At 32.8% G+C, this 14976-nt stretch overlaps 1 long non-coding RNA gene across 1 annotated transcript; it reads left to right on the top strand.

The window, feature by feature from the left end:
• The first annotated feature begins 7421 nt into the window (after positions 1 to 7421).
• LOC132286603 (uncharacterized) lies at positions 7422 to 10132 on the top strand. Its single transcript, XR_009472818.1, has 2 exons — positions 7422 to 7787; positions 9841 to 10132. It is a non-coding gene; the product is annotated as an uncharacterized LOC132286603 (long non-coding RNA).
• Positions 10133 to 14976: the final 4844 nt, after the last annotated feature.

The raw sequence follows: 14976 nt of genomic DNA, 5'->3' as shown, positions 1-14976 counted from the left end.
TGTGGCAAGGGTCCTGAAACGGTGGAGCACTTACTTTTGCGCTGCTCAAAGTCTCTCCTTGTTTGGAAGCTCTCTCCTCTTCGTTTGGATTTTTAGGCATAGAGTGTTCGTTTCTTTGCTGAGTGGTGGCTTGATGTGTTCGCCAATGGGGTTGATGCCTGTAGTTTGGCCTCTTTTGTTGCTTGGGCGATATGGAAATCTCGAAACAAATTAGTTTTTCATGGTACAATGTCTAGCCCTCATCGGGTCGTTTCTACAGCCATTTTAGCTTTTTGGGAGTTTAGGGACGCTACTCAGCTTCAGCAGCTGGGATATCGGCTTTCCTCCCCGTTCACCTCTCTGACTTTATGGTTTAGTCGCCACCGGCTCCTGGTTCCATCAAATGTAATTTGGATGCCACCTTCTTTGCCCACACAGGATGGGCTGGAGGCAGACTTGTCTTCCGAAATCATTTGGGAGTTGTTTTGCGTGTTGTTGTCCTTAAGTCTTTTTTTGCATCTTCAGCTCTTTCAGCTAAGGCTTTTGTCATGAGGGATGCTTTGCTTTGGGCTCGTAATTTTGGTTTTCACAGTTTATGTTTGGAGAGTGATTCTCTTATCTTATGCTAGGCTGTGAATGGTGTCCGCCCATGTCCTGCATCCATCTTGCCTCTTGTTTATGACATTCGGCATCTATTGCAAACTCTTGTTGTTGCTCGAGTTATGCATGTTCGTCGTGCTGCTAATTCGCTGGCGCATCAGATTGCTATGTTTTCTCACTCTTAGCCTTGCTCTAGTAAGGTGTTTTATGGCCTGCCTTGGTAGTTGATGTTGTTTTTATCTTCAGCTCTTTCTTCATGTTTTGTCTTGTTTGCTTTGTAAAAAAAAAAAAAAAAAATTGAGCTTAGACTTTTTTTATTCAACAAATGTTCTTTCTTGCACTGAAAAATATATATGTAATTTTTAGAAATACGAAATTCGTAAAGTTATTTGCAAAATGACAATAAGGTCAAATCTATTTTAAAGAATAATAATAATAATAAAAAGATTCTTTTGATTTGCACAACTCGTTGATTATCTTGAAAATGTTTCCTCCATAAAACATGCGAAAATTTTAATTTCTCGTGAAAAATATATCATTTTATTTTGAATCCCTATTATATCCTTATTAGTTTTTTTTTTTTTTTTTTTTCAACGATACAATAAAACTTTGTTATTAGGTTAAAACTTTATGACTCTTGAAATTAGAACTTTCTCCACACTCACAAAAGAAGTGAGCTAATCTAATAGTAGTAGTAACAGTAGTACTAAAAAAAAAAAGTACACCTTTTCAATTACCAAATTTGTATTTGAACATATATATATATATATATATATATACACACAAATAGATAAGAAGGGGAAGCGCATATTGTCTTAAAATTCATAAACATTATATAAGAATCAAAGTATAACTGAAATTCAAATCAAATTATGTTACTGGGAAATTACAGTTACAATACTAAATAGAAATTACACAATCGAAATTGACTTACAAATTACTAATAGAGTCTGATGTGTACAACATAAATTAAAATCTGTTCGAAGACTGACTAACAAATGGATTGGTTTTTTTTATCCCTATTATATGTATCTTACTTTATATTAAATTAGTAATGATAATTTTGGTATATAAAATTATTCAAACTAAAGAAATAATATGTATAATAAAAATTAAATTTTTTTTTTCTTTCACTTCACTTTATTTTCCATTTCTACTAATATTATTTAAAGTGGAGTAGTAAAATCGTAATGAAAATATATACTATTTATATTAGGGTGAATTGGCACAAACACGAATTGAAAAAAAATCATGAAAGTAAGGTGATAAACTTCTAGTCTCTCACATGGTAAGGATAAAAGCTAGTGGAGATTTAACAAGGTGGATTTCCAGATGCGATTGTAGGAGAATTTGTCCAAGGGTTGACACGAGATTAATTTGATAGTTAAAGCGAGATCCTGATTGTTTTCTATGTTAGTGTATTTTTATGGTGAAAAAGAAAAGAAAAAAAAAAAAAAACATTGGTATTGTTGAACCTTGTGGGGAGAGAAAACTCAATAAAACTTTGCAAGTGAAAAGTCTGGTTGGAACAAATGGCACTCCACTTTTATAAACAGACTTCTCTATTCCCTCAAGAAAAATTCTAGATCACTTATAAAAATAAGTTTGCATAATTCTTCAAAACTCCATAATAATTTAAAATATTCATCCATCCTAATCCAGCAAACATGAAATGAATCTACTCCATTTGGAACAGTCTAAACAACTTAAACAAATCTACACTATTTTAAAAGCTTGCACATTTCTTCAAAAACTCCATAATAATCTAGAATATTCATGCAATCCTAATCCACTAAACACCAAATGACTTACTCCATTATGTAACAATCTAAACTAACTTAAACAATTCTACACTACTAACTTTGCACATTTCAACAAAACTCTATAATAATCTAATGACTCTACTCCATTTCATAACAATCTAAAGAGCTCAAACAAGTCTGTGTATACATAAATGCCACATGAACAAACTATGTGAATACTATTTTTGATAAAAAAAAAATAATAAAAATAAATAAAATAAAAACCCTATATGAATGGATAATTAGGAAGATTTATGTGAATAGGATAATTAAGAAAACTATATGAATGGATAATTCCGAAGATTTAGGTTGAATATTCAATAGTTTCTATAGGATGAGGAAAATTTGTCTGCGCCTCAAATTTAGTGTTTGGTCCAACTAGTCCTGACTTTACGAAGATTTAGAATTGAAAACTGCAAAAGATATGATTGTAACGAGTGTAAAGACTTTATGATAAGACGTGGAGGATAAATATATTCTAAAGGTTTGTGAACGCTCAAATTCTATGTTTGGTTCGCGTGACTTCACGAAATTCCACTACAGGCACATCAGTTAGAGTGCGTAGAAAGTTTGGAAGATGCAGAATCGAATTACAGCAACATGGGAGATTAATAACCGAATTACAAAGATGCAGAACTGAATTCCGCTACGTTAGCCTACAGCTCGACCATGAAAAATGCTGAATAAAATTGTAGGTGAATTAAATTCTATTTAGCAGAACGTGTTGATCGACATAAAGAACTGAATTAGATAGCCCGACATAAAGAACTGAATTAGATAGCTCGAACGCGACATTTAGTTATTTTGACCAGTCACAACTTACACAAGACCTTAATTCATCCTACAAGTAAAATTTTTAATTTTATTGTTACTTATTTATTTATTTTTATTTGATAAATTAAACACAAATATATCTTTGAGGATGAGAAGGTTATACCTCTTGGCCAAAAACCTTTGGTACAAGGAAAAATTTGACCTGGCACAACTTACACCAATCAAGGTCTCAAACATGAAAGAACTACCACACTAAAAAAAACTCTGCACACACTTTGTAAAGCCCTACATTTTAATTCAACACAAACAACTCAACAACATTTAAATTATCTTTCAATTCAAAGTGTCCTACATTTTTTGTATCTTTACATTTCACCAATGTATTTCTTTCAATATTTTACATTAATGCTATATTCGGCTGCATGGAATTGGAGTTTTGGAATTGGAATTAGTAAAATTGGAGAAAAATAACTTGAAAAATTAAACTAAAATTTTCTTCAATTTCACAAATTTCAATTATAAGGTTTCAATTCATGCAACCAAACACACCCTAATGCAAATTATTTTTCAAGTCCTGCACTTTCAATTCCTTATTTTCAATATTGAACTTCAATTTCTTTCCCTTTCAATCATAAGAAAATTTTCTTTGTTCCAAAGGGGACAAAGAACTTTGAAGGTGGCCGGCCATTTCAGAAATTCATTCAATCGTCTAATGGTTCTAAGTTTCCATCTGAAATAGATTGAATTTTCAGTTGAAGATATAGAGTTTTTGGTACGCCCATGCTTCCAACAGCATAGTGTTTCTTTTTGAGCCAATCAGAAAAACTTGAAATTTTAGGATTAAATTGAAAGGGTAGAAGAAATGTTGTAGGGTTCTAGAAGTTAATGGGATTGTCATGCCAATTCTTCTTACCATTTAAGGGACACTATTACATTTTTCTCCTCTATGCTCAGAGTAAATTTCATGTCTCGTAGTCTAACTAATCTTATCGTCATTTCTTCAAAATAGATATCTTATGACTCTTATCTACCTTATTGCAGGAGATATCAACCCCATCTTTTCATCGTATGTCATGAGGTTACAAAAGGAAGAAGCACCGTTTGAAGAAATAAATGTGTTTCCTAGTTGCTTTTTTTTATTTATTTATTTATTTTTTTTTTGGGTATAATTTAAATGTGAATGCCTAGTGCTGCCTGGGCATTCAGAGAATTTATTTTTATTTTGAATCCGTCATCTCTAGGGGAACTATGAAAGGCTCTAGGGGAACTTTCAAATTTATAAGAGTACAGAATTTTCGTTAAAATGAAAGACAAGCATTGACGGCGGCTCGAAATAATTTGGAGTCGAAAAAATAAAATGCAACTTTTTAATAATATATTAATATTAAATAATATTTATTTAAAAATCATCCTTCTTACTTTTTGAAATACAAAATTACTAATTAGATTCTTCTATTTAAGTTTGGTTAAAATATACAAATATATGAAATATATATATATATATATATATGAGTAATGGGTTGAGTGGAGAAGAAAGAGAACTAAATTTGTAATCAGAGATGAGGGAGAGGACTTGTTGAGAGAGAAGAGAAAATATGTGAGTAATAAGAAAAATAAATAAATAAAAGATAAAAGCTAGAAAAAGAATATGGAAAGTTTCACCACTTTCCCCAAATAATAGTTAAATATAAATATTTGGACCAATATTAAGATTCTATATAAGGAGGAGAAAGAGGAAGAGATAGATATTAAAAATAAAAAAATAAAATAATAAAAAACCAAAGAAGAAGAAGAAGAAAGAATGAAAGAAGCAGAAGTCATTTAAGGATATAAATCTTTGGGCCCAATATTTTTGGATATAAAATTTTGAGACCCAATATTTCCCGATATAAAATTTTGAGGCCCAATATTAAATTTTTATATTAAATTTTTAATAATATTAGGAAATAATTATAATTTAACTTATATAAGGAAATTTAAGGTTTTGAGGCCTTCCAAATTGGAGGCTCTGGGTGACTGCTTGGGTTACCTATGCCTAAGGCCGACTGGATTTAGAGGAAGTTAAATCTTCTCTAAGTTATCATAAGTTGAATTATCTGCAAATTGATACGTAACATTTAAAATCTATCTATTACTTGTGTTAAACCATGTAACTAATTAAAGAAAGTTTGAAAATTTGAGATAAGAAAAATTTACCAAAGTTTAAAATCTGTACCCTTTTGAAATAAGGAAAGTTAATCACACTTTAACGAGGTTAATGTAGTTCTCTCTCCCTTATCTTTTCCAAAAAAAGATCGCTTTCTCTCTCTCCTCTTGCTCATTCCCACAATTGGGAAAATATTTCACTAAATGTTCTTTCCCATGATTTTTGGTGCCTAGAAACTCTGGTTCACTTTCTTTTTCTGAAATCTAAATTGCAAAATTCCTCACCTTTTTCACTCTCTTTTTTTTTTTTCTGAAATCTAAATTGCAAAATTTCGTTCTTTTTTAAAATTTAAATTGCAAAATTTATTATAGAAGCTTTTTAATGTGCATATTCATTTTTGGTTCGAAATATTCCCTCATTGTGAGAATAAGCAAGAGGATAGAGAGGAGCTTTCTTTTCCAAAAAAGACGAGGGAAAGAAAACAATGTTAACGTCGTTAAAGTATGGTGAAAGTATGGTGAATTTTTCTTACTTCAAAATGGTGCAATTTTTAAACTTTGGTAATTTTTTTTTTTTTTACTTCAAAACGGTACAGTTTTCAAACTTTCTCTAAATTAGTTAACGTGGGTTTAAAACAAACAGTAGATATATTTTAAATGTCACGTGTCAATCTGCACAGAATTCAACTTTTGATAATTTAGAGAAGATTTAACTTAGACGATTCAAATCCGGGCCACCCTGATGGTACAAATAACGAAGTATTAAAGCCACATAAAAGTCTTTCTCTTGCAGTGAACCCACCCTTAATTTATGCAATTGGACTCTTAAAAAAGAGAACCAAATGTATGGAACAAACAATGTAATGATGTATATTGTGCCAACTTGAAAAACTGTAGCCACAACCACAGGCCAATTTGGAGTATCCATCTTATTCCAAAGGAGAATAAGAAAGATGTAAAGTTGAGCCAAATGTGAGTGTTGAGAGACGTCTTGCGTTGAGTGCTTTTTAACTGAAGAAGCTTGGAATATTTCATTGAAATTGCAGTACTTCTATATGTTCAAGCCCAAGAGTTGAATTCACATCAAGTCAAAACAGAACAAATTTAACCCCAAAAGTTTGGTCTTTAAAAGCATTGACAAACTGCGTGCTTTTGAACTAATGGGTTCTAGTTTAGATGGCATAAGTTCATCTGACTTTATCGTAAGATTTAGTCTTATGTGCCTCAGGGGTGCAAAAAAATTTCCTACAAAATTAAAAATTAAAAAATAAATTAAAAATCTGTTGATCTTTTGAGTAGACATATGTGAGGGGTTGATGATAAGATTGGTATAATGAGCTCATAGAGTGATGATTGAGACAGGTGCATTTCTCAGTCTATATCTTTAGTTTTAAAACCAACTTGAATTAATTCCCAAACTGTAAAAATTCTATTGTGATTCTTTCCCCGAGCAAAGTCAAACTGAGAATGTCAAACTGCAGCAGGACATAGTTGGAATGGGTCGGGTTCATTCTCAGCAGGGTTCGGATAAAATAAAAATACCCACTTCGTTATGTAACATATGTCATTGAATTAAATTCAAATACAATTCATAGGTATTTGAAACTATTCTAAAATCATTTCTCAAGCACAATGAATTTGAGAAGAATGAATAAAAACAGGGCATATTAATTCAAAGAGTTTGTGGATTGGATTTTTGAACCACCCGACCCGTTTGACTTGCAGGCTTAAAGGTTTGTGATGTGTGTGTGTGTGTGTGTGTGTATATATTCACTGCAAGTTGATTGATCAATAATATATGTGGTACTCTTATTTTTTGTCTTTGTCTCTCATCCATTGTTTTCACAAGTCCACCACCATTCAATGAGCTGTATGGAAACATATATCCCAAGGAACATATTTATCAACATAAATGGATATGGTTGTTCTCTTCATACAAACATGAATATATTCTCTTATGGTTTATATGTTGATTATTGAATTATCCAAAATAAAGATATACAGAAAAATTAGTGTCACACGTGTTGATAGTCTTATAAGGGAATGAATGTCCTCACTCAGAATATTGCCTATATATATAGATGCTTTGTGAGTGAGTATAAGCATCCCATTGCAGATCAATGCAGAGATATGAGGAAGAGAGGCCTTGTATGAAGATTAAGAGTCTTATTTGGTAGCCAAGGATGACTTGCCTAAATCCACTCCAAGTGTTAATTTCTATGTTTGAGAGTACTGAATCCGCGTCTTAGAATTGGAGAAAATTTAGTCTTATTTTTTCTTCAATTCTAATTACAATGTCCCGATTCGATACTCTTAAACGTAACATATCGAGTGTTGTGGTTTCTAGGGAGTCAACCTTGGCTAACCTAATTGTCTCTTATATTTCATGCTAGGCCTTCTTTTCCATGCGTGAAGTAGCAATGTCATCATCTTAGTCAGTTCTCCCAATGAAGTGCATAAGCATCTCCATTGAAACACAGAAGGCAGGTACATGATGATATATATATATATAGTTTAGTTGAATACAAATATGTGCGCACACACAAGACAGTTGTGTTTTGGTCCCACTGCAAGCTTTTGTCTTTGGTTGTTGAGATTTCTGGGGATGCAAATCCCAGTCTAACCCATTACTAATGTTATGTTTGAGAGCTTTGATGGGGTGCTTTAAATTTAGAATTGGAAGAGGTTTAATTAAAAAAATTTCTTAAATCTAATGTGCTGATTAGGTGTCACCAAACATAAATTTTTTTTTTTTTAATTTTTTTTTTGTTTTTGTTTTAGAGTTACAACTTGCAATACATACAGTTCTCTCTGGCTCAAAAATATATATATAAATAAAAAAATAAAATAAAAATCAAAAACTACAAATCTTGCTCACTTTTGCAGAAATAAATATATGATGTGTCAGATTTCAAAGCCTCTTTCAAAATATCTTAGATCCATTAATTTATTATAACATGGTTCAATTATATCATGACATTTGGTTTGTCCTTATTTCACAAGTGAAAAGACTATTAAAAATTTATTATTAATGCTAAACAATTCTCAGAGATCTATTCGAAGAAACCCTTCATTTTAATTGGTATTAATTTTCACAAAATATATATATATATATACATATATATATATATATATGAAATAACAAATAGAATATTTCACTAAGATTTCGATTAGCAGTTTGCAACATTCAACAAGTCTGCATATGAGAGTAGTTATTCAAAGTGAACTACAAATCTTGATTACTTCTGCCAAAATAAATACTCCTTGTGCGTGTGTCAAAATATAAGGTTCTTTTAAAACATCTCAAATCAATTAATCATTGACATTTAAGCAAAGAGAAGGCTCTTCCTTACATTTGACAAAGTGAAAATATTATTAAAAAAAATAAAAACATTATTGAAAATGACTGTAGTCATTAAAATATGGTCTATGTAATCTGACTTCAAATGCAACGCTTGGTAAATTTGGTCTATGTATACACGCATGTAGGACTAGATACCATCACATTTCAACTTATTTGGTGTTGCGTATGTTAAATTATTTTGGACTGTTTGTTATTTGGTTGTTCAATCTAATTAAAAATAATAATTAGTTTTTTTTTTTGTAATATTTTATTACACTCTTATGAATCCACTAGTTTTAATTAAATTTTTTAAAATTAGATTAGACCACCACGTATCAATGATTTAAAATCAACTAATAATTTTTCCATGCACAAAATTTCTCCGTTGGTTTGTGTGCTGTTTTCATATCTTGTGGTAACCAAATCATTGTTGGTTTAATTTCTTTAACTTGGGCCTATTTCATTATTTGTTGAATATATGGGTTTCTTAAATTTGGGCTGGGCCGTTAAATATGTGTCCTAGCCTTCTTTCCACCATAGTCCAAACTCTATACAAGTGTACATATTTACTTGACATTTATACAATTTGCTTCAACTTTTGGAAGAAAAAAATGTTATTAAAGTGGGGAAAATAAATAAATAAAAGCCTATCTGATACTTCAATTTAAAAAAATTCAAGTACAAAGCACAAACATATATACATGGGAAAATGATATTTTTGCCGACGAGTCTCATATGGCATATTAAAATGTAATATAGTATATTATAGACATAATTACCTTTTCTTCTTTGTTTTCTTTATTATTTTCTCTCTTTAGGTATCTTTTCTCTGTGTGTATCAATTTACTTATATGTACATCTTTTAACTTTGTTTCCTGGAACTGAAAAATAAGTAAAAATTTTGTTATCTTCAACTATGGTTTTCACCTCTGAAAAAGGAAAAAACAGAACAGAGAACATTCAAGTTTTTTAATTTTTGTCTAACCTGAGTTTGCATATTCTTTTTCATTTCCTTAGTTCTCTTTTTCATCATCGAACAGAAATTGTATTTTTTTTATTTTTTTTTCAATTGAGATTTGAAGAACCTAAGGTTCATGAGTTAACGGGGTCTCCACATCCCCTTTGGGCAAAAGATGAAAACAGAAAGAGCTTAAAGAGAGCGTAGCCTCACATAGATGATTTTCTGATTTCACGCAGAAGAAAAATCCAATGTGCTCTCTCGCAAGTGCCTTTACAATCGAAGAGAACCGGAGAGAGGCCATCGTCAAAGAAGCTTAGCCGTTCTGGCCATATTCTCGTGTCTAAGACTTTAACGAACACCACGTTAGGCCAGAGCTGAGGATTTAAAGTGAAGAGTGCGATGGTATGTGATTTGCAGGGGTGAAGACGAGAGATTGGAGCAAAGAAAAGAAACTACGTGTACGTTTTTAAATTGAGCTCCATAAGTTAGAGTTAGTATTAAATCAGTATTAAATGTTTTTTTAGAGTATGCGCTATATATCTTCTTGTCACTCTACGGACTCAGATTTGTGTAAATGTATGTGTTTAATTAATGTACATACGACATGTTAATGAACATGCACGTATGGACTCACACGTAAATACACATACATTAATTATATATATTTGTAGAGCTAAACAAAATAGAGGAATGCTATTAAGAGTGAAGAGACCAAAATACCGGTTAGTGAAACATGGGCTTGTGGCCCAACCCACGATTGTCACGTCGCATGAGGCAGAGCAAAGAGGACAGAGCTCGGCCCAAACATAGCGAGCCAGGCCCAAAAAGACACACATTAATAGAGGTGGACCGGACGAGCCCACAAGATTAGGTGGACCATGACTCCAAGACGTGGGCACCAAGGGAGAAGAATTAGGGCAGCATAGAGGTGGTATAATAAAAAGAGGGTTTTGTTTTAGCAACAGAAAAACTTTGCTTTTAACCAAAAAAAAAACAGGGAAACTTTGCTAACCCAAATGGTTGGTCTAGTGGTAAAATTACAAGAACTAGGGTGCTAACTAGCACTAAGGTTTGGGGTTTGATTCTCAGTAGGAACTAATTACGACAACTTGGGGGACGCTTATTAGAATCTAAAGTAGATTCAACCAGAGTATGTATATTACGCATGCAATATAATTTATGAATGTATTACATGGTGCGATTGAACTATCGACGCCGGAGATATGAAATGGTTGCTCAGCATCGTCGATTAATTGTGAGTCTAGTAGTGGCGGAGGAGGCAAGCATTGTTTTCTCTTTCCACCCAATTGCAGAGTAATGGTATGGAGATGATAACACCAAATGGGTTCACTTGAGACCCAAAATAATTCAAATCCTTCCTTTATCTTCTTAATACTACTCACTCCATCCCATAATTCTTATTCATCTTTTCATTTTGGATTGTCTTAAAATTCTTGTCCCTCAATGTAAAAAAGATTACATACTTCCGAAAATATATTCCACTTTTGAAAACTTAAGCCAACTAACAATATATTTTAAAGTATAATTTTGAAATTTTAAAGGAGACAATGCAATAAATGTTTCTCTCATTGAAAAGTTAGACTTTGACTTTCAAAGATGAACGGAGTAATATTCTAAATCTGGGACATATGCCAATATATATAATTGTTTCATCACCCATAAACTCCTCCTTGCTGCAGCAATTTATTTCATTTGGCAAGAGAGGAACACAAGAGCATTCAGAAACACCTCATCACCCCCACAGCTCACCATATCTCTCATCAAAAGTACAATTCTTGCCAGATTTGCTACAACTATGTTGAGAGCTGGCATTGAGCTGGGGAGGATTGACTCTCTGGCTGGCCTCCAACAATTATTTTTGCTGGGTAGCTCAACTGCTGGAGGCCACTCTTGGTTAATTATGGATTAGTTATGCATTCATGATGGTTTGTTGTCTTTGGTCTTGGCTGTAATGTCCTTATTTGGACCTCTTGTACATTCTTATATTTATTTATTCAAAGCTTACCCATTTACCTAAAAAAAAAGTGTCGTCCATATATACACACACACACACACAATTAAAAATGCTGAAGTCTGAACACCATTAGGTAACTTCCCCGCAATGGCTATGTTTTATACTTACCGTTTGTAAGGATTAATCACTGGTCCTCTAAGAGCCTATCATATGCAAGAAGGCAGCTAGTTCTCATCAACTCAGTACTTGTCTCCACTCAAATGTATTGATCAAACAACTTCATTCTCCCCAATTATAAGGTAATTAGATGAGAAGATTTCTCTGGACTGGTCCTAACCTAAAAAAGAAAACTATCGCAATGGATGCTTGGATCTCAGTTTGTAAGCCTAAATCCGAGGATGGCCTTGGATTACCTAATTTAGAAGTAGCTAACAAAGCAGTTATTCTCAGGCATATATGGAAACTCAAAACTGAAAGCACACTAGTGCAGGTCCTATCTATTCAATGACATCGACTTCTGGATAAATTTAAAAATTAAATAGAGAGCGGTTTGGGCAAGTCAGCATTAGGTAACAACCCTAGAATTCAGCTCTATCGGCTGACCCTCACAGTCCTAGTCTACAATGTATCGCAAGAAATGAACAATAGAATCTTGAGGAACTCACCTTCATCACGTACATGCAGTCAGCAGTTCTAAAACTTGTGGCCAACCCTATCGCCGAAACCCTAAAATCTTCGAAAATGGAACACGTCTCTGCTCCAGCAACTATGATCAATGCCTCCAGATTGAACTTGAAGGGGGTTAAAGTGCTACCCCTGATTACAATCGTCGTCTTCTCACTGAATTGTCCTGAAAGAGCAGTTGCTAATTGCAACAATTAGCTGTTAATTAATTATTTCAAATGTTAAAAGTTGTATTGTGTTGGGCTGTTTGTTTTTTTATGGTGTTTCTCTTTTGGGTTAGCCAGGCATGTTGGGCTTTCCTTTTGGGCCACTTTTGCTCTTGTAAATTTACTTTTACATAAATATACATTAAAAAATAAAAATAAAAATAAAAAAGAACTAAACAAATTATTTACAACCAGAAGTCCAACAAAACTTAAAACTATTCAGGGCCTTCCAATGGATAAAATCAAAGTCCTAAAAAGATGCAAGAATTGTAGAAAGAGAAGATTAGATGGAGAAAGAGGGTCATGGCTTGAGGAATGAAAACTCTCTCATACTTAACCTACAACAACAGCAGCTGGAAGCTAACTACTTTGTGTTAAAAAAGAAAAAAAAAAAAAAAAAATCAGTAGTTTTGATACACAACATGGAACTACGAATTGAAAAGAATTTTGATCCTTAATTTCCATAACGGTTACAGATCGAGAACCACAAATTTTCAGATGAAAAAATAAATAAATTGATATACATATATATATATATATATATATATTACAGATATATAATATTCAAGTTGTTGTAAACTATGAGAATAACAAACCCTAGTTCAACTAAAGTACCCTATCATAGGGTGGAGTTGTTGGCAAGATAATTAGTACCCTATCTTAACGACAGAAGCAAAATTATTTGCATGTCATAACACAAAAAAAACCCTTCTCCATAAACATATTTGCATAAATAGATAGTTATCAAACATATAAATCCAACAAACACACAAACATGAAAAAATTTAGAGAGAGAAAGTAATAACATATAATCATCAAACCTAAACATCCACAATACCCATACCATGATTTTCTTCCTTCTCAATCAGCTAAAGTGCAATTCCTTAAACCAGTAGAAGATAATAATAGTAGACAAAAACAACAATTACAACACTTTTACTATGTGTAAATGAAGAAACCCACAAAACTAAAGCTTCAAAACTTGTATGATTTGCTTGATCTAGCTAGCAAACATTCGGACCGCGACGCTTGATTCCCCGGAGAGACAAGAGAGCTTACGAAGAACTGATCATGGAGTCTTTGAAGATGAAGAGACTAATTAAAAACCCTTCTCTAAGAAATGACTTAAAAAGTCAAAAGTAGGGTTTTTATATGATCAGTTAACCCTAGTTCATCTTCGAAATCAATTTCTTCTTCTTCTTCTTCTTCCTAGGGTTGTGGTGGTGATGATGGTGGGGTTGGTGGTTGGAAAGGAAAGTGGTGTGAGTGAGGATGTAATGATGGTGGTGGAGAGTCAGAGGGAAGAACAAAGAGGAGGGCATGATGATTGCTGTTGGGTTGTGCCGTTGAAAGTGTGAGGAAAAATCCAAGGTATTGCGTGCCATCTCCATCTCACAAGGTTGATAGGTCTCTCTCTCTCTCTAGATCTCTCTCTCCTCCCCTCTCTCTCTCTCTCTCTCTCTATATATTTATTTATTTATTTATATTTTCCACACACATGTAGAGAACTATCCCCCCAAACTCATGGTGCTGCCCTAGGATAATGCTGCCCAAGGATAGTTTTCTCTCTCTCACACACACGCGCACACACACATGCTTTAGCCCTTATTAGACAGTAGGCACCATTGGTTTTATTTGTAACAAATAATGCTGCCCAAGAGACATCACAGTATATAATGAACCACAAGAGGCGCAAGTTTCAATGCCTTGAGCTGTAAGAATTACCCATTAAAGTAGACAATTACTAAATTACCCCTTTGTAGTAACAACAATGTATGTTTGTTATTGCTCATTTTATGCAAAATGATTGGATGTTGAACCCTAAGGCTGCAAAAGGTGTTGTAGCTGATTAGGAACATCTATTTTATATGATTTTTTTTTTCCTTCTATTTTTTTCTTTTTTTGTTAACAACAGTAAAAGGCTGTTTTGGACTGCATATAAGAGTGGATGAAATGGCAAGCTTTATTGGGTTTAGGTAAAGAGAGAATTTGGCAGGCCATAGATTTAAACTAGTAAGAAATTGAGAAATGGCAGAGGAATCATAGAACTTTGGAACGATGGTAAGAGAATCAAAAGATGTGTGTGTGTGTGTGAACTAGGGGAAGAAAAGAAAAATAAAAAAAGATCTGTGTGTGTGTGTGTGTGAGAGAGAGAGAGAGAGATGGAATATTACTTGCCCAAATAAAGGTGCTATTGAACTGAAATAATTCATGATTTACAGGTCCAAATATTCATTTAATTTTTTGGTGGGACCCATCACATATTCCCCTGTTCTGATGACTTCAATACAGAAGCATCTATCATCCAGTCATAAAATGTTCCTCTATCATTGCCTTTAATTTCCTTTCCTTTTTCTTTTCTTTTCTTTTCTTTTTTTCTCATTTCCATATCCCTATCCTTGGCACTACTTGAGGATAAATGAATTTGATTTTAAAAAATGGATTATAAATGAGTAAATGAGTTCAAAAAAGAAATTGTTACTACTAAATGTATTATTAGATAAATT

Source organism: Cornus florida, unplaced genomic scaffold (assembly GCF_030987335.1).
Source record: "Cornus florida cultivar Cherokee Brave unplaced genomic scaffold, ASM3098733v1 CherokeeBrave_3.0.0_Hap2_Chr11, whole genome shotgun sequence".
NCBI lineage: Eukaryota > Viridiplantae > Streptophyta > Magnoliopsida > Cornales > Cornaceae > Cornus > Cornus florida.
This window is presented reverse-complemented; position numbering and strand designations above follow the sequence as displayed.